This window comes from Pinus tabuliformis, chromosome 8, assembly GCF_031772625.1.
Source record: "Pinus tabuliformis cultivar Carrire ecotype Pingquan chromosome 8, CPIR1, whole genome shotgun sequence".
NCBI lineage: Eukaryota > Viridiplantae > Streptophyta > Pinopsida > Pinales > Pinaceae > Pinus > Pinus tabuliformis.
Genome location: NC_142294.1, coordinates 1995104204 through 1995123625, shown reverse-complemented (window position 1 = coordinate 1995123625; position 19422 = coordinate 1995104204). Strand labels below are relative to the sequence as shown.

At 39.3% G+C, this 19422-nt stretch overlaps 1 pseudogene; it reads right to left on the bottom strand.

Moving 5' to 3' along the window:
* Positions 1-16762: 16762 nt before the first annotated feature.
* LOC149244452 (UDP-glucuronic acid decarboxylase 2 pseudogene) lies at positions 16763-17659 on the bottom strand (annotated as a pseudogene).
* Positions 17660-19422: the final 1763 nt, after the last annotated feature.

Below are 19422 nucleotides of genomic sequence, written 5' to 3'. Positions count from 1 at the left end.
CGCATGGAGGGTCATTGTTCGAGTAATCTGTGCATGAGAGAAGCTTATGTAAATTTTCATTCTTTGATTAATAAATTGTCTGTACCCACGTTGGGACAGGCCGTGGACTGTTTCCCTCCTTGCACTCTGAGGGTTTTAACCACGTCAAAAATACTGGTGTATTGATTTGAGATCTGGTTGTGAGCGGTGTCCTTTTGGTATTCTTTCTGAGGAACTTACCCTGTAAATTCCTACATGGTATCAGAGCTATTTGAGGGCCGCGTCCGTTGGTGATCCAAATCTGAAGCCGGTAGAACTGCATGCGGCTGTCGTTTCCTAGATCTGCTGTTTCTGACTGCTTTCGGGCCGAGAGGACTGCTCTGTTGCGTTCGGAGCATCTGTTTCAGTGAGGAACCCCTTTCGTTTCACGCGAAAAGGTTTCCGGTAGCCCTAGCTGCGTCATTTTTCAGATCGGGAGGTATACAGTGTTTTTTTGCAGTTTACTGTCATTTTCTCTCTGCTTATTTCGGTTTCGGTTTATTTAGCCTTTTTTTTCCCGGATCTATACCTTTCATTTCTGCGTATGCTCTTTGCCCTGCGACTCTGTGCGATCTGGGCAAATCAGAAACAGAAAGAAAGGATTTTTTCTCATGCGTATGCTCTTTTCCCTGCACCTTAGTGTGATCTTGGAAAATCAGAAACATTGAGAAAAATATTTAGTTTTTCGGTTAAAAGCTAACTTTGAGATTTTTTTTAAAATTCTAGTTTTTTGGCTAAAGCTAACTTCGAGCCGTAAGGTTCGTTTTTCTTTGCATATTCGTGTTGGGTTTTGTGTTTTGTGTTTTGTAGGGGAAAAGAGCCTTCCCAAGGCAAGCACGCAAATCGAGGCCCCCCCCCCCCCCCCCCCCCCCCTCTCTCTCTCTCTCTCTCTCTCTCTCTCTCTCTCTCAAATATTTTGTATAGATCAATTGGTTCAAAGACTTTTTAAGAGAGTAGAGGTCTTGGGTTCAAGTCTCCATTTTGTGGGGGCGGATTTTTTCATTCCCGCACATTCGCGCACTTTGCCGGCAACGTCAACAATTTTTTTTCAAAAAGCCATAACTTCTTCATCCGGAAGCCTTTTTCAGAGCCGTTTTTTTTAAAACCGCCTATTTTTTCGAGATCTATCCATTGGACCACTTACTTTCAGCATCTTCAGCTTCAGTTTTTTTTTCAAAAAATGGAAAGTCCATGCCAAGTCATTCTTGACAGCACTAACTACTTCCAATGGGTAGCCTACATGGGAGATTTACTTAGAAGTAAAGGTCTCTTCAGAATAGCCACAGACCAAGAGAAGAAACCCAAAGATGAAGACAAGGCCGAAAAATGGGAAAATAGACAAGATCAAGCACGTGGTTTGATAGGAATGTCTGTTTCTCCTGATCTTAGATTCCACATTGCAGAAATTGAAACTCCTCATGAAGCATTAGAAAAACTTGCTAAAGTTTTTGGGATTAAAAATGAAATTAGAGCCCATCAACTTGAGAATGAGTTGCTTACTTTGGATCCTAATAATTTTTCTTGCATTGAAGATTTCTTGTCCAAATTCAAGACCCTTAGATATCTCTTGGAAGGTGTTAAAGTTAAGAAAGAAGATGGTAACCTTATTTATTCCATCCTTACTAAGTTGGGACCAGCCTACTCTGTATTTGTTTCCACTTTCCATTCTACAAGGGAAGCTTTCATTTGTCAAGGCAAAGACTACAAACCCCCTTCCTTTGACTCCTTTTGTGATTCCTTAATAAGAGAACAAGAAAAACTCTTACACCTTGGTCTTCTTAATCTTGGAAACTCTTCCTCGAAAGCGTTAGCCGCCCAGCAGCAACCAAATTCAAAGAATCCTAAGAAGTCTTATCCTCAAAGGAATGGTCCTAAACCAACTCAGCCTCAAGATGAAAGATCATTTCAGCAAAATGACAAGACCAATAAAAACAAATGGAAGAAGACTGACAAGACATTGTAACTTTTGTAATCGAGATGGCCACTTAGAATCTAAATGCTTTAAGAAGATGGAAGCCTTGGAAGCCGCAATGAAGAAACATAACATCCATGTGGAGCCTACTTCAACTTCAACTTCCGGAATGGCACTTTCTGCATGTCGTTGTCAATCATCTCAGTCTGGTTATGCATTAAATGTATCTTCTTCTTCTTCTCATTCTCATGAGTGGCTCATTGATTCTGGAGCCTCTTATCACATGGCCAAAAACCAAGCCATGTTTTCTTCTTTAAATGATTGTAACACCAAAAATATATATGTTGGTGATGATAGATCTCTTAATGTTGTAGGGACTGGAACTGTTCATCTAGACAATGGTCAGTTTAATGATGTATTATGTGTTCCAACCTTATCCTGCAACCTTCTATCTGTCTATCAGATAACTCATTCAGGTGAAGGTAAAATTGTTGAATTTTCACCTCATGATGTTGTAATCAAGGATCTAAAAGATCCTAAACAGATTCTAGCTACTGGTCTTGCTGATGATTCCACAAGGTTGTATAAGTTTCACAACTTTGGGTCATCAAATCTTCCCTCAGTATTTGTTGCTCATAATGATGAAGTGAGCAAACTTTGGCATGAGCGATTTGGTCACTTAAACTATCGCTCCCTTCAGCATCTATGTAAAGAAAATATGGTGACAGGTCTTCCTATGGTATCTTGCAGAGATGGTGTTTGTTCCGGATGTGTACTCGGAAAACATCATCGGGACAGTTTTGACAAACGTGCCTCTTGGCACGCCTCAGCCCCTTTACAGCTTGTGCACAGTGATTTATGTGGTCCTCTTCCTGTTGCTTCATTCTCTGGCTGCAAGTACTTCTTAACTTTCATTGATGATTTCTCCAGACGCACTTGGGTATACTTCTTAAAACTCAAGAGCGAAGTATTTAACACTTTTTTGGCCTTCAAAGCCTTTGTTGAAAAACAATCTGGACATCAAATTCTTAAGCTAAGAACTGATAATGGTGGAGAATATGTTAAAAACACATTCATCAACTTTTGCACTGAAAATGGAATTCAAATGCAACATACTGTTCCATACACTCCACAACAAAATGGTGTAGCTGAAAGGAAAAATCGCACCTTAAAGGAAATGGCTAATTGTATGCTGCAATCTAAAGGACTCAGTCTTAGTTTTTGGGCCGAAGCAATTAATTGTGCAAATTATATAATCAATCGCACTCCTACTAAGGTTCTAGAGAATATCACTCCAGAAGAAGCTTGGAGTTCCATTAAACCAGATGTAAGTCACTTTCGTGTGTTTGGAAGTGAAGCATGGGCCCATATTCCAGATGAAAAGCATAAAGCTTTAGAACCTAAGAGTGAGAAATGTACTTTTGTTGGATATTCTGAAGATGTAAAAGGTTATAGACTTATTCCATTTAAGTCCAAAAATGTTATCATTAGAAGAGATGTAAAATTTGATGAAAATAAATCGGCCTGCGAGCCTAGTCCGGCGGATGTGCCACCTCTTCCTATCTCTTCTACTTTTGAAAACATTTCTTCTTCAGATGATGAAAGTGAGGATGATAATCCTCCCCCACCTTCTCAGGATCCTCAACTTCCAAGATGGGTCCGTGCTACTCGGAGATGCAGCAGGTGATCTTGCCGGTGATCCTACAGATCAGCGACGTACACGTTCTCAGTTTGAAAGAGCCTCTTCTTTACTGGCTCAAGCTCCAGTAAATCATGATCCTGACACTTTTGCAGAAGCTTCAGGCCATCCACATTGGGAAGCAGCTATGAATGAAGAATATCATTCATTGATGACAAATGATACATGGGATCTTGTTCCTCTACCAAAGGGACGCAAACTTGTAGATGTAAATGGGTTTACAGAACCAAGTATGGACCAGATGGAAAAATTGATAAACATAAAGCTCGTCTTGTTGCTAAGGGCTTTTCACAGGTTGAAGGCATTGACTACACTGAAACCTTCTCCCCTGTTGCCAAAATGAACTCTATCCGCCTTGTTCTTTCCCTTGCTGCCTCTTTAAAATGGGAAGTCCATCAAATGGATGTTAAATCTGCCTTCTTGCATGGGGACTTGCAGGAAGAAATCTATATGGAACAACCCATTGGCTTCATACAAACAGACTCAAGCCTTGTGTGTCGACTTAAGAAATCCCTTTATGGTCTCAAGCAAGCTCCTCGGGCTTGGTATGCCAAAATGGATAGCTTTCTTTTAGAATCTGGCTTTTCTAGGTGTCATTCTGACAATACTGTCTACACCAAGAAAGTGGGTGACTCTCTTATCATCCTTGTTCTTTATGTTGATGATCTTATCCTTACTGGTAGTGATCCCAACCTTATAAACCATGTGAAGTCTATCCTTAAAAAGAAATTTGAAATGACAGACTTAGGACACTTACACTATTTTCTCGGTCTTCAAGTCTTGCAATCCAAGGAGGGTATTTCCCTTTCCCAGTCCAAGTATGCTTGTGATATTCTTCGTCATTTTCACATGGAAGACTGTAAGCCAGCCCCTTCTCCCTTTCAGTCTGGAGTCAAACTTTCAGTCTCTTGTACTTCTCCTGAAGTTGATGCTACCTTATACCGTCAACTTGTAGGAAAACTCTTGTACTTAACCCATACTCGTCCTGATCTTTCCTTTGTTGTTGGCCTTGTTGCTCGTTTTATGCAAAACCCCCGTGAAAGTCATTGGAAAGCAGCCAAAAGAATACTTCGTTATGTTCGAGGTACAGTACAGTTTGGGATTCATTACAGTGCCAAAGCAGCTCCTCTGTTAGTTGGTTTCACTGATTCTGATTGGGCTGGTGACCCTGATGATCGGAAGTCTACTGCCGGTTATGTCTTCACTCTTGGTTCAGGACCTATTACATGGGCTTGTAAGAAACAGGCTGCCATTTCTCTTTCGTCAGCAGAAGCAGAGTATCGTGGTGCCGTGGAAGCTAGTAAGGAAGCCTTGTGGCTTCGTCAGATCCTATCAGAGTTTGGCTTTGAGCAGCAGCATCCAACCACCCTTTGGTGTGATAATCAAAGTGCCATTCAGCTATGCAAAGATCCAGTCCAGCATCAGCGCAGCAAACACATCGAACTACACATGCACTTCATCAGAAACTCATTCATGACCATGTTCTTGAAGTGCAATATTGTCCAACAGATGATCAGTTGCAGACATCTTCACAAAGGCTCTCACAGAGGCGAAGTTCACTAAACTTCGATATATGCTTAGAGTTCAGGAAGTTGTCACTAAGGGGGGATAGGCTCTAGTGCCTCCTTCCTTCTCCTATTGTGTCATATTTGTAAATCCTTCAATCCTATCCCAAGTTGTTCTTAAGGGGGGATGTTAGGATATTCCGACACATAGGATATAGTTAAGATCAACTTGGTCTAGTTTAGAGTTAGGTATAGAGTTAGGTAAAGTGTCTTTCTTTACCGTTGTACATATTGTAACTTACAATCCGACGGTCACGATATGTAGTGATCCGACGGTTCACTCTCACCTCGGTATTATCGACACTTGATCCGTGGCTTGACACCCGATTGGTCCATGAGTTCTATTTAAAGCGCATGGAGGGTCATTGTTCGGGTAATCTGTGCATGAGAGAAGCTTATGTAAATTTTCATTCTTTGATTAATAAATTGTCTGTACCCACGTTGGGACAGGCCGTGGACTGTTTCCCTCCTTGCACTCTGAGGGTTTTAACCACGTCAAAAACACTGGTGTATTGATTTGAGATCTGGTTGTGAGCGGTGTCCTTTTGGTATTCTTTCTGAGGAACTTACCCTGTAAATTCCTACAGACAAATACAGACCCATCGCCCTATGTAACATGATATATAAGATAGTTTCTAAAGTCATTGCTACCAGGCTCAAAAAGGTCCTTCCTCTCATCATCTCGCCTGAACAATCAGGTTATGTTGAAGGGCGTCAAATCACGGATGGAATTATTCTTACACATGAATTAATTCACTCCCTAAAGCTGACCAAAAAACCAGGTATGCTCCTCAAGCTAGACCTTTCTAAAGCTTTTGACAGTCTTAGCTGGGCTTATATCCAAAAAATTCTAATAGCTTTTGGCTTTGCTCATTCATGGGTAAGATGGATTTTAAGTCTAATATCATCAGTTTTTTTCTCTGTGCTAATTAATGGCTCCCCTTCAGCTACTTTTAGACCCACTAGAGGTATAAGGCAGGGAGATCCTTTATCTCCCTTTCTCTTTGTCATCATGGCTGAAGGTTTGGGTAGAAGTATCACTGCAGCCAAGCTAGATGGAAGGCTAAAAGGGCTCTCCTTTCACAATTCCCCGACCCACACCCACCAGCAATTTGTCGATGACAATATGTTATTTGCCCACCCTTCAGTCCAGGAAGCTCGTCATGTCAAATCCATTCTTAATACTTTCTCTGAAGCTTCTGGTGCTCTTATAAACCGAGTCAAATCTCAGATTTTCTTTTTCAATACCCCTGTGACCACTCAAAGAGCCATTGAACGCATTCTTGGTTTTACTTCAGCCTCCTTGCCTTCCAAATACTTAGGAGCCCCTCTCATGAGTTCCGCTCTTAAACATTCCTCCTGGAAACTGCTTTTAGAAAAATTAGAAGCTCGTCTTCTCCTATGGACTCATCGTTCGCTAAATATGGCCAGTAGAATAGTTCTCATCAAAGCTGTCCTCAACTCCATGCCGCTTTATCTTTTCTCCATTCTTGCTGCACCCAAATGGGTCCTCAAAGAACTCAAGAACCTTCAAAGAAGCTTTCTGTGGGGTGGATCTGGACAAAATCGAAAATGGGCGCTACTCAAATGGGAGAAAGTCTGCCTGCCCAAATATACAGGAGGCATAGGCCTCAGAGATCCTGAACACAGTAACAAAGCAATGGGAGCCAAAATTTGGTGGCGATGGCTAGCCTATCCCAGCACCCCATGGGCATCCCTCTGGACAACCAAATATACTAGCAATTACCCAATGGAAGAAAGACTGCGCATGACTGAAACAAGTGCTGGATCGGCAATCTGGAACGCAGCCATTCAACACAGATCTCTCATTCAAGATCACTGCTTCTGGGAGATAAAGAACGGAAGAACAGCTCGGTTCTGGAGCGATTCCTGGCAGCAGCTGCCAAAAATGAAAGATATCCTTCAGGATTTCTCACCTGAGGATAGGGAGATAATACAGCAGGCAAAGGTCAGAGACTTCTGGGCAGAGGCAACCGGACAGAACCATCGTAAATGGAAAGAAGCCAACCAGCTCCTACCGCATAGCTCAGAACAGGCTCAGCAACAATTAGAAGCTGAATTACAAAAGAGGCAAATAAATAATTCAGAGGAAGCGGACATATTACGCTGGGGCTATGGAGAAAAAGGCATTTTTACCACCAAAGAAGCCTATAATATCATCATTCAAGATCAGATAAATAAAAATAGCTTATGGGATAAAGTATGGCACAAAACAAACTGGCCAAAAGTTTCAACTTTTATATGGCTACTCTGCCACAACAGAATCTTAACATGGGACAACCTAAGAAAAAGAAGTTTTGCAGGGCCATCCATATGTCACATGTGTAGACAGGAGGAAGAGACAGCACTTCATCTCATGCAGAACTGCTCAGTAGGCAAAATTCTGTGGGAAAAGATTGCTTTCCGTTGCCAAAATGAAAGAAGAGAACAGAACGACCTCAAGGGAACCATCAACAAAGGAGGCCAAACCCCATATCAAAGCTCTCTTCTCACAGCATTATGGCAACTCATTCCAGGGCTTTTGATGTGGAATATATGGAAAGAACGCAATCGGAGAATTTTCAAAGACAAATCAATGCCGCCAGACAAACTGTGGACTACTTTACATCAAAACATAATGGAGACCCTTTCTCTCAAAGACTGGCATCCTGAAGACTTTCCCTCCCTACCAAACGAAAAAGCGGTCTGGGACAATTGGCAAATGAGGATAAACTTCAACTCAAACATCAGCAGCAGGCCCCTTTGCCTCAATCAGGAAGTAAGAGCCTGGACCCCTCCGCCTATCGACATGATTAAACTAAACTTCGATGGGGCTTCCAAAGGAAACCCAGGACAAGCAGGCTACGGGGGAGCTTTCAGGGATCATGATGGTAATCCTATTGCTGTTTTTATGGGATCAATAGGCTGGGACACTAATAACTCAGCGGAACTGGAAGGACTCTGGAGAGGACTCATTCTAGCACACAGGAATAAACTCTTCCCCCTCATCATTGAAGGAGACTCGCAGATCTTGATAAGAATGGCCATAAAACTTCAAAATGGATCTCCAGTCCACAAAGTAAGTAGCAGCTGGAGGATGGCTCACAGATTAGAGTCACTTAATCACTGGCTCTCTAAGAACCAAGCCATTACGTTTAAGCACACCAAAAGAGAAGGGAATAGGCTGGCGGATCTACTGGCCAACTTTGGAGTGGAGGCAAAAAGCAATCACTTTGAAGGAACACTAGACAGCTTACCTTCCAGAGTACAAAGGGATCAGCTCAGAGAGCTAATCTCTCAGGACATAGCTCAATTTGAGGAAATGCACCCGGATGCGGGTGTCCTTACGAGCCATCAAGGCAAGCCCGCGCCTCAACACCTGTGGAAAGGCCGAGGCAACAAGCCAGGACAAGCCAGCGATGAAGACATGGATATATTCAATGCTCAAGGCAAACGGAATTAAGGAGATGCAGAACACGGTAGAGGGTGCATTCAAGCCGAACGAGCCTGCTCTGGTCTCGAGGAGCTCTGGTGTAATGGAGTCACGTCCGCGGCATACGGTGATTGCAAAGTCTTGGTTATATAACAGCACTGCCCAGACCTGCAATGTCCAGAGAATGTTGTTTGACGCGGGAGGTGGGCAAGAAAATTCTCTGCAGTGTTGTCTCCAGGCAATAGAGCAGAGTCTCAAATCGCTTAAACTGGGAGCCGTGATGCGTCGCAGAGGAGTGCCTCGTCGAGGCGGTCGTTCAGGGGTTCGAAATGTGAATGAAGAGGAGGAGCCGCATCCAATCGCTCCCATGGCAGCAATCCCCCCCTCGTCTTCCAGCTCTGAGGAGGAATTTCTGATGCTGCCGGATTCCTATCAGCAATTCCGCCTCAGAATTCCCAGAAGGATCCTTCAATCGGATGTAATTGTCAATTTCTCTGTTTATCTTTCAGAAGCGGCACCTGTTAATCCCTCATGGTCCTCCCCTGCTTCAGCAAGTTTCCAGGGCAGTGATATCCTTCTGGGGGACATGCAAGGAAGAGTTTATCGTGTGCCCCGCCCTCTGACTGCCACAGAACAAATCGGCCAGCCTCAGCAAGCTCGGGATCAGGAGAACTCAACCCATGAAGAGTCAGTGCAAGAAATTCTGCCAATAAACAACCGTGCTCAGGGCAGAAATGAGGGCCAGGATTCAGTTCATCCGGGTTCGGAGGGGCAACTTCAGGATGGTGAGGAGTCAATCATTTGGCTTGATCCGCCCAGTTCGCTGCAGAGGCAGCCGCCAACGTCGCCCAGTCACCTAACCTGATCCTGTTCGGAGGCGTTTCTCAAGGTTTTTTGTATACTTGTTCATGTCTTTTTTGGTCAAAAGTTCGGTTTCGCTCAGATCTAGTTCTCAGTCTTATCGTGGCTGTTTGTTAAAGGTTAGAGGCAGCAAATTAATAGAGTCTGTTTTTCGGCTTTCCAAGCACAAAACTGTCTGTTGTCCAAGAAACTCATATGGACAATTTTGTGTATTTTTGTATCACTGGTTCGAAAGTCTGTCCCAGATGTCACTGTTAGAGGGTGGCCACAGCCCCCTTGGATGATGTAATCTATGTAAATATTTATCTTCCTTTAATATAGAAGTAGCCTTTACTTAGAAAAAAAATAAAAAATAAAACACACACATATAATAAACATATATATTAAAGTGTATATAAAGTATCTCTCTGTTTTAACTAGCTCAAAGAAGAAAATTAATATACCCAAGATTAGAACGAGCTCTCATGGGCTCCATAGTGAAACATTCGTTAGGCAGTTCCTAAAATACCATGGATGAAAATGATGTGCCATCTCTATGAGAATATGAACATCGGGGATGAAAACCACTTCCACTTATAGTGCCCCACTTACAATCACATTAGATCTCAGTTTCATAATCTTTGTTGCAATACTGACCTTCCTAGCTTTTTACAATGTCAAAATTATAGTGAGCTCGGGAGGTTTCTCTCCAAGCTTTTTGAGCATAGGAATAAAATCTTAAATCAAACTAAATAATTTGTTTCTTTAAGTCCAATAGACCAAAGTTTGGTCTCAGTGAATGTTAACCACCACCACCATCATCATCATATGTTAGTTAATAATATTTCTTAATTTTGCATTCAACAATACAATATTTTATTAGTTGTTTTATGTTTTTGTGTTTGTTGTTTTTTAGTTTAATTAAGCTATATTTAAACTAAGCCGCATGTACTAGCTACTATATAGCCCTTGTTAATATATATAATGATTTATAATTAAATTTATTAAAATATATTTTAATATAATAATAAGTTATTTTAAATTGAAAATCTTGTGAAAAAAATTATAATTCATAAAAATAGAAATAATAGGAAAAAGAAAAAGAAAAAATCAAATAAAAATGAAATAAACCTAAACCTAAAAATTAGTAACTAATAGAAATTGAATGTATTAAACAACCCATAATAAAACCTCAACCAATCACCTTACAAATAAATAAATTTAAATAGTAATAAAAACTAACAAAAATTGAATTCTTAGTATTTTTTTTTTTTTTGTAAGCTTTGATAGGACCCACTCATTACAACTTCTCATTTTTACAACTTTTTACAACCTCGCAGGATTCGAACTTGGGTGGGGGGTGTGAAAGCCATCCGCCCCAGCCATTACATCATGCACGTCATGTGCTAATTCTTAGTATTAAATTATGTATAAACGTCATAAATTTTTGGTCAACCACAATCTAATGTCTATTCAAAGGCAAAATTGAATGTGTTATATCATGTGTGTTGCACGTATGAAACTTGAAAACCAATGTTTAATTCTTTTCATTACATTTTTACTATGTTGCATGAGTTTCTCGAATGTGCGAAAGTTAGGAACTTGGGTAAGGATGTTTGGAACGGCTAGAGGTTTCCCCAAAAGTGGAAACAGTTAGTCTAGAGAAGTAATATTATATAATACAAAAATTTAAAAAATTTAAAATATTTTTTAATTATATAATTTATATAATAATCAAAATATTCAAAAATTAAAATCTATTTAAATATATAAATATATAATATACAATCTCTCTTATATATAAATATATTCTTTGGGTGTCTTTCTCTCAGAGTTTCTCCCTTTTATATAATATAAAATGTCAATTTTATTATGAGTTCTCTTACATGTTTCTCTAGTTATTGTTAAGGATGTCTTTGGCCTTTCTTCCTACGAAGGTTTCAACATAGGTTCAGCTTATTTCTCTATAAGATTTGTCTTCGTGCCAAGGTTTCAACATAGGCTCATGTTTTGTGGGCAATTCAACATATTTCTCTACAAGCTTTGTCTTCGTGTCAAAGTTTGAACATAAGCTCATGTTATGTCTCGACTCCAAAGAAAAAACAATTAAAAAAAAACTCCCAAAACTTTCTTTATCTCCCATTGCAGTGCCCATTGAAAAAATAATAATCACATCCAGTTCCAAAATTCTCATAAACGCCAAAACCATTGAAATAAAATTTCCCACCTCTAAATAACAATTCCCGTGTAACAAAACAATTTTATTAAAAAAAATATTTTATTATAATTTTTACAATTCAAATTTATAATGTTAATAAACATTTTGAACTCACCAACCTAATTCTCCACCAACAAAAGTGACCCATTTTAACTACGCTGTCTGCCCAATCTCCTCCTATTCGTGTATGGATATTTCACTTACGATTCTCTCAGATTTTTTGGTCGAAGGCACTCACAATTTCAACGATATTCGTGGAATATATACTCGCCCTTTTCTCGTTATAATATTCTTCTTAATAGGCTTTTTTGCCCGTGTGCAGTTGTACCGAGAGGCGTGTATTCTGTCACTACTAATTTCCTTTGCATTTTTAACGTGTTCACTCTGATTCTATTTACGAAATCATGTATGCTTTTCCACAGACTCTGCACTTCAGTGGTTCTTATCAGAAAACAGTTCGACGTACGTGTGGCGTATGCAAATCCAATTGGTAATATAATAACGGCCAATCAGGCCTGGAGTTTGACATTCTGCGGCACAGGTCTTCTCTTTTTATACATATTTGACCTCGAACAAAAATTCTGAAGAGTCCAAAGTGACTGGTAAAATAAACCCTAAATCTGACGCCCAATTATTTAGGTGCCTGTCACAAAATTGTAATGAATAATTTACTAATAAGTAATGAGCCTGATATACATAAAAAAGAGAATGTGGAGAAAGATGAATAGTGCTATAATTGCATAATGTTGATATACATTTTATAAATTATTTATTTTGTTTTCAATTTTAAAATTTTGAAAGTGATTCTTATTCATTTTTCTTAAAATGAGAAATATACTGTATTTGTATATTTGGTAATAATAATTGATCTTTTTCCATCTATAATCTCCTAATAAGAACCTTCGCTATTAGTAAGTGAAATTAGTAAATCCTAAATTGCATTCTCCTCTAGTAAGAACCATCACCATTTTTAAGTGAAACTAAACTAGTATGGCTGATACTAAATTGCATTTTTAATGTTCAAAAAAAATATTTCATATTTTGACGATCACATTAGTATATGTGAAATAAACCATTATAAGTTTAACCGAGCTTACTTTAATTTTTTTTTTAAATATTGATTACTTAAGATTTAGCATATATGTCATATTATTCTATAGTTTTTAAAAGAAAATGAAATTTGGAAGTAAAATAAAATATTATTTATGATATTTATATTCTTAGATGCTACCCTTCTTTAATTTACATAACTACTTTCTGTTTATTGGATTACTGTTGTGGTTTTCCAGGATCATTTGAATCTCAATATATTTTTGGTGCGATAGAACCAAACTAGTAAGTTATTAAACTTTATTTTTCTAGAAATGACAACTTTAAACTTACTTCTCAATTGTTTTACAAAATTTTCTTATAACAACAAAAAAATAAATTGAGAATCACAAATCTATTTAAAACTTAAATAATCTTCATGCTTAACAAGCCAAATAAATTTGAAATTCCCAACTTACTAAAATAAAACTTAAATAATCTTCATCAAAATAGCATAACAAGCCAAATAAATTTGAAATTCCAGACTTACTAAAGTAAACGAAATAATGGGAATGACGGTTCACATGATCGAAATGTGAGTTATTTATGATAAACATTAACTTGGTACTCATTGTTGTACCATCATTTAATGCAGTCTGACATGCAAGGGGAATAGGAGTTTCCTTGCTGCTAAAGTGCTAAAATCAATTTTGAGGGAAATATAAATGCAAGGAAACTGCTATTCCCTAGCATGTCAGACTGCATTAACTTTTCTATGGGGTAAGAAATAAGAGTTGCCATCGATGTATCATGTACTAATTTATGTATTTCCGTCCATTTAGAATCTCACCGTTATTTATTACTTTTTAATGAAATCCGCATGTCATTTTCGGCGAGCCATATTTTCTATGCTAAACGAACTGTGGTTGTATATGTCCACCGTTTGATTTCGACCTTAGCAAAATCAAACGATAGACATTTATGACCCAATAACATGAGATTTTATTGGTTTCCGTCATTTTCCATTTCCATATGTGTACATTTACCTTTACACTTCCACTCTTCTTAATTTTCTTGAAACATGAGATTGCAATTTGCACTTCTCTCTATTAATTTGAACCATAACTGTGAACCATTTCAGTGCATTTGATATTATTGCAAGGAGTGACCAAATAATTAATTCATTATATATGGTTAATTAGTTGATTATAAAAGAAAAGTTTTCAGTGTTAATTTTTTATAAATCTTTCCCAACTTTTAAGATAGGTAGAAAGAGAAACTTTATTTTGAATTCAAGATCAAGTGATATGAAGAAGTTAATTATAATTTGGAAAGAAGTAGTTTAAGCCAGAGGAAGATAGTTTAATGGTGGCAAGAGCAATAAAAATTGAGCGTTTCTTATCACAATCCTTGAGGTATCATGGAAATAATGAGGTAATTATAATATGGAAAGAAATGGTTTAACTAAATTGTTTTTGGTACTAAAATTTATGGAAACATATGTAATATAGGTAATATTTTGACAAAATAAGGGAGGGATTTTTGTAAATCCACATTACTGTCAAACTTCAAGATTTTGAGTGTTTCAAAAGTTTGCGATGGCTTTGAATCTATTTCCACCATAAAAAAACATGACACCTTTTGATAGTGTAAGCAAATCCTCCCCGCAAAGCCCAGAATCAAAGCTACCACTTATCCCCTCCACATCATTATTCAATAAAGTTAGTTCTTTATTTTCTTTTTTTAATTACCGACTTTCATTAAAAATGTTAAAAAGAAATAAGGAAAAGCTTTATATTCATACATACATGTACGACCATAGCATATATATAAAAGATTTCTCGGATTTATATATATTTATGAATATGCTCTGAGATGCAAACTGTTTGTAAACCACATTAGCCATGGAAGTTGACTAGCAAATTGTTTGTTACGGGGTGATTTATGGTTAAATACAATTAAAAATATTTGCACAGCCATCAAAATCTTTCACTGTCGCTGTAAAGCGGGGTGGGTCTCTTTTGAAATTCCAGTTCTGCATACCTCTCTTTTAAAACTCCAGCCCTGCCCCAAGGGTAGATGAATATGTGAACACTGTACTCATTGCTCTGCCATCATTTTCTTTTTATCAATAACAATTTAGCAACTAAATTACCTCAATGCAGCAGTCTAAACTGAAGTCGATGGAGAGCATAAAGGCAGTCTAAAGTCAGGTAGCCTTGAACCGCCATCAATCGAAGGCAGCCTTTCACCTCAAGCCATATCGGTTAGGCAGTTTTCAGGCAGCAGTATCCTCTGGCAGGTTGTTCCAGATAAAAATCAGACTTGAATTGAAAAAGAAGGAGTTGCAGCTCACAGGTGAGTACTGCACCTGGAGACTGCACTCAAACAAAGAGAACTCTCTCCGTACACTCTACTTACATCAAATGAGCAATTACATCATTAAGTACATTACTAGAGATCAGGAAGTTGCAACCAAACTCCTAAACTCTAGGAACAAATCCTAAACTAAGGAGATACGTTACAACTTGTGTAACCATTTCTCCATTAATACAAAATAATATTAATTATTTTCAACTCCCCCCCTTAATGGAGAAAGGATTATCCTGAACTCCTAACATCCCTCTAAACAATTCAAACTTTACACGCCCAAGAGGCTTAGTAAAAATATCAGCCATGTTATCACAAGTTTTACAATATTCAACACATATCTCTTTTGACAGTGGTTTCTCTCGATGAAGCCGAGCTACAGTGCTCTGCTTTTCGCTGCTCCATGCTATGACCCCGGATCCAATGTTGAATGCGTAACATGTGATAGATCTTCGATCATCCAAGTTACCTGCCCAATCAGAATCTGAAAAAACTGCTAGAATAACATCAGAAGTGTCAGTGTACAAAATGCTATAATCACTAGTACCACTAATATACCTCAACACACCTTTTGCTGCGACCCAGTGACTTTTGAGTGGTTTTGACATGAACTGGCTCAACACACTAACAGAATATGCCAAATCTGGTCTAGTTGTAGTTAGATATATCAAACTGCCAACTAGCTGTCTGTACATGGTTGCATCCACCTCTTTAGTACCGTCGTCACTGCTCAACTTTAAGTTCTGTTGTAATGGTGTTGCTGTTGATCTGCACTGCTCTATTCTGAGCCTTTCCAGAAAGCTTCTGGCATACTTCCCTTGAGTAAGAAAGGTTTGTTCAGAGTCTTTCCATCTCATACACTTGTGACATCTGATTTCTTTGATCAGATTGTTAGCATTCCCTATTATGATCATATCATCTACATACAAGGAAATCAAAATAATTTGCCTCTGTTTATTAAACTTGGTATACAGATTTGGATCATTCAAGCTCCTATGAAAGCCATGCTGTAAAAAAATGAGTCAATTTTCTCATACCACGACCTGGATGCATGTTTTAAACCATAAAGTACCTTTTTCAATTTACACACAAGATGTTCCTGCCCCTTTTTCACAAAACCTTCAGGCTGTACTAAATAAATTTCTTCCTTCAAGTCACCATTCAGAAATGCAGACTTAACATCTAGCCAGTGTAGCTGCCATTTGTGTTTTATTGCTAAGGAAATTAGCATTCTAATAGTGTTTAATTTGGCTACTGGAGCAAAGGTGTCATCGAAATCTATTCCCTCTTGCTGTGAGTAACCCTTTGCTACCAGTCTAGCTTAAAGTTTCTCTATACTCCCATCTGCATTTATTTTTGGTTTATACAGCCATTTGCATCCTATGGAGGTTTTACCTTCAGGCAATTCAACCAAATCCCGAGTATGGTTTCTGTTTATTGATTCTATTTCCTCATACATTGCAGACCTCCATGCATCACATTTACTTGCTTCCTCATAATTTGCAAGTTCTACAATGTTTAAAAACTTTGACATTAATGCATAGTCTTTTAATTTAGAAGGTACTCGAGTATTCCTACTTGATCTCCTTGGTAGGGGACTTACCTCAAATCTGTCTATTTCAGCCTTTTATGGGCTTGCATTATTGATTACATTTCTTGTTACTTCTTCTCCTTGTTTCTACCCCTTCTCTTCATCTTCCTCACTGTTTTCTTCCATTAGCAATGGAATGTGCCAATCACTGTTAGAGTCATCCTTTCCTTCTTCAACCTGTTCTAGTTCTAACATTGTAAATTCCCCAGGATTCCCAAGATTGAAAGGACCAACATGTTCACCCTCCATAAGTCGCATAAGGCCTTCAACCAGATTAGAAACGAACTGGAAGCTCCGTGTCTGTTTCCCATTTCCATAGACTGTCAAAGGCTCCTTGCGCAAAGCCTGAGCAACAAAATTACTTACAACTCGACCATCATCACAGCACATTCGCGGACCGTATGTATTGAAAATTCGAGCAATACGAACCTGAACATTTGCTCCCCTGTGATAATCCATATTCAGAGTTTCGGTTGTTCTCTTACCCTCATCATAGCAATTGCGGACTCCGATGGGATTAGCATTGCCCCAGTAAGCTTCAGTTTGAGGATGTTCAAGAGGATCTCCATAAACCTCACTAGTACTTGTAAGCAAAAAACGTGCCCCAACACGCTTGGCAAGTCTGGATATGTTCAAGATTCCCACATCATTAGTTTTGATAGTCTTCACAGGATTGTGTTTGTAATGCACAAGGGAAGCGGGGCAAGCCAAATGGTAGATCTGATCAACCTCCAACAATAAGGGTTCCACAACATCATGCCTTATCCATTCAAACCTCGGATTGCCAAAATGATGCAAAACATTCTCCTTCCTTCCTGTGAAGAAATTGTCGACAACAATAACACTGTCCCCTCTTGCCATGATCCTATCAACCAGGTGCCTGCCAACAAAGCTAGTTCCACCCATCACGACAACTCGCAGGGACTTTCTCTTCAAACCTAGGGACACTTTAGCCCCCGAATTCACCATTGAACCCGAATGATACTGAGCAAACCGAGAAATAGGAGTCTCATAAACAACCCGATGAGGTTTGTTGGGCACAAACCTTCCATTTTCATTAACATTAGAAGCCAAAAAACCAGGTTGAAGGATAAAGAAAGTCGATGAGATGGCGATTCCTATCAAAATAAACAGCAGCCGCTGCTCCCTGATAATCTACTGGCCTGATAATAGACCACGTCTTTTCTGGCTTAAGAGAGTACTCATCACTGTTATTCATATTGGACTGATAAAATTTCTGATCCTCTGATGAATAAGTCTTCAATGAGCCACCACCGGGCAAGTCCGATCTGCTGCCACCAAACAGATCAGGAACTCCAATGTGCCACCACCGGGCAAATCCGATCTGCTACCACCGAACAGATCAAGAACTCCAATGCGCCACCACCGGGCAAATCCGATCTGCTGCCACCGAACAGATCAGGAACTCCAATGCGCCACCACCGGGCAAATCCGATCTGCTGCCACCGAACAGATCAGGAACTCCAATGCGCCACCACCGGGCAAATCCGATCTGCTGCCACCGAACAGATTAGGAACTCCAATGCGCCAAGGCCGATCTGCAAAATTGCAGATTTTCCAAAGAGAAAGAGGTTGGCGCTTCTCAACGGCGAAATACCCGCGCTGAAAACAAAATCGATGCGTCTTACGAAATTGGCGCGATTAAGGCTTGATTTTCTGCGCCAATAGCACTTTCTGGCGCGCTGGCGCGACTATCGCTCTCAAAACCGCACTAAATGGCACGATTGTTCCTTAATAAACAGCGCCAACCCTTTCTTCCGCTAAAAAATGGCGCGACTATTCGCGACGAAACCGCGCCAACCCTATTTTCCGCTCAGAGATGATCAGTCATTTGAGACCTGTCTTCAGGTGTTACTGCAGTCCACCTGATTCTACGAATGCTTCTATACACTCCACCGCCACTATAGTTATGTAATCAATGATGCATCCTAAAAAAAATAAGGCTATCCCTACTCTGTGCTCTGATACCAAGATAAAAATCAGACTTGAATTGAAAAAGAAAGAGTTGCAGCTCACAAGTGAGTACTGCACCTGGAGACTGCACTCAAACAAAGAGAACTCTCTCCGTACACTCTACTTACATCAAATGAGCAATTACATCATTAAATACATTACTAGAGATGAGAAAGTTGCAACCAAACTCCTAAACTCTAGGAACAAATCCTAAACTAAGGAGATACGTTACAACTTGTGTAACCATTTCTCCATTAATACAAAATAATATTAATTATTTTCAACTGAACTCCATAGCCACAGAGTAAAAAGCATCCATATATCTTGAACTAATAGCTAATGAATTTCCTCCTCTATTGAAAAGGTACGTCGTGAGAAGTCCTCCTCTATTGAAAAGGTACGTCGTGAGAAGGGACAACTGTCTGCTTGCCTTTACCTCCTTCCTACCGAGCCCGCTACTGAAGTGTTACCCTGGTGATCACCCGTGATTACATTGGACAGAACATCGAAACATGAGTTTGAAAGGAAGGATCGACACTGCTTTAACTCGTGTTGTAAGGGAATCATCGTTGGATCGGTCTTCTTCCTCTTCTTACCAGTGATCTTATTATTCCATTGTTCGGGCAGGGCGATCTTCATATCTCTTTTCGAATCTGGTATTTGTTCCGAACGCAAGGGATAGAAAATTCAAGTCGCTCCCCACTGGCATTGAGAGTCCATATTTTTCCCCTCGACTCTCGAAAGGGTTGTAACAACACTCGTCAATTCAATTT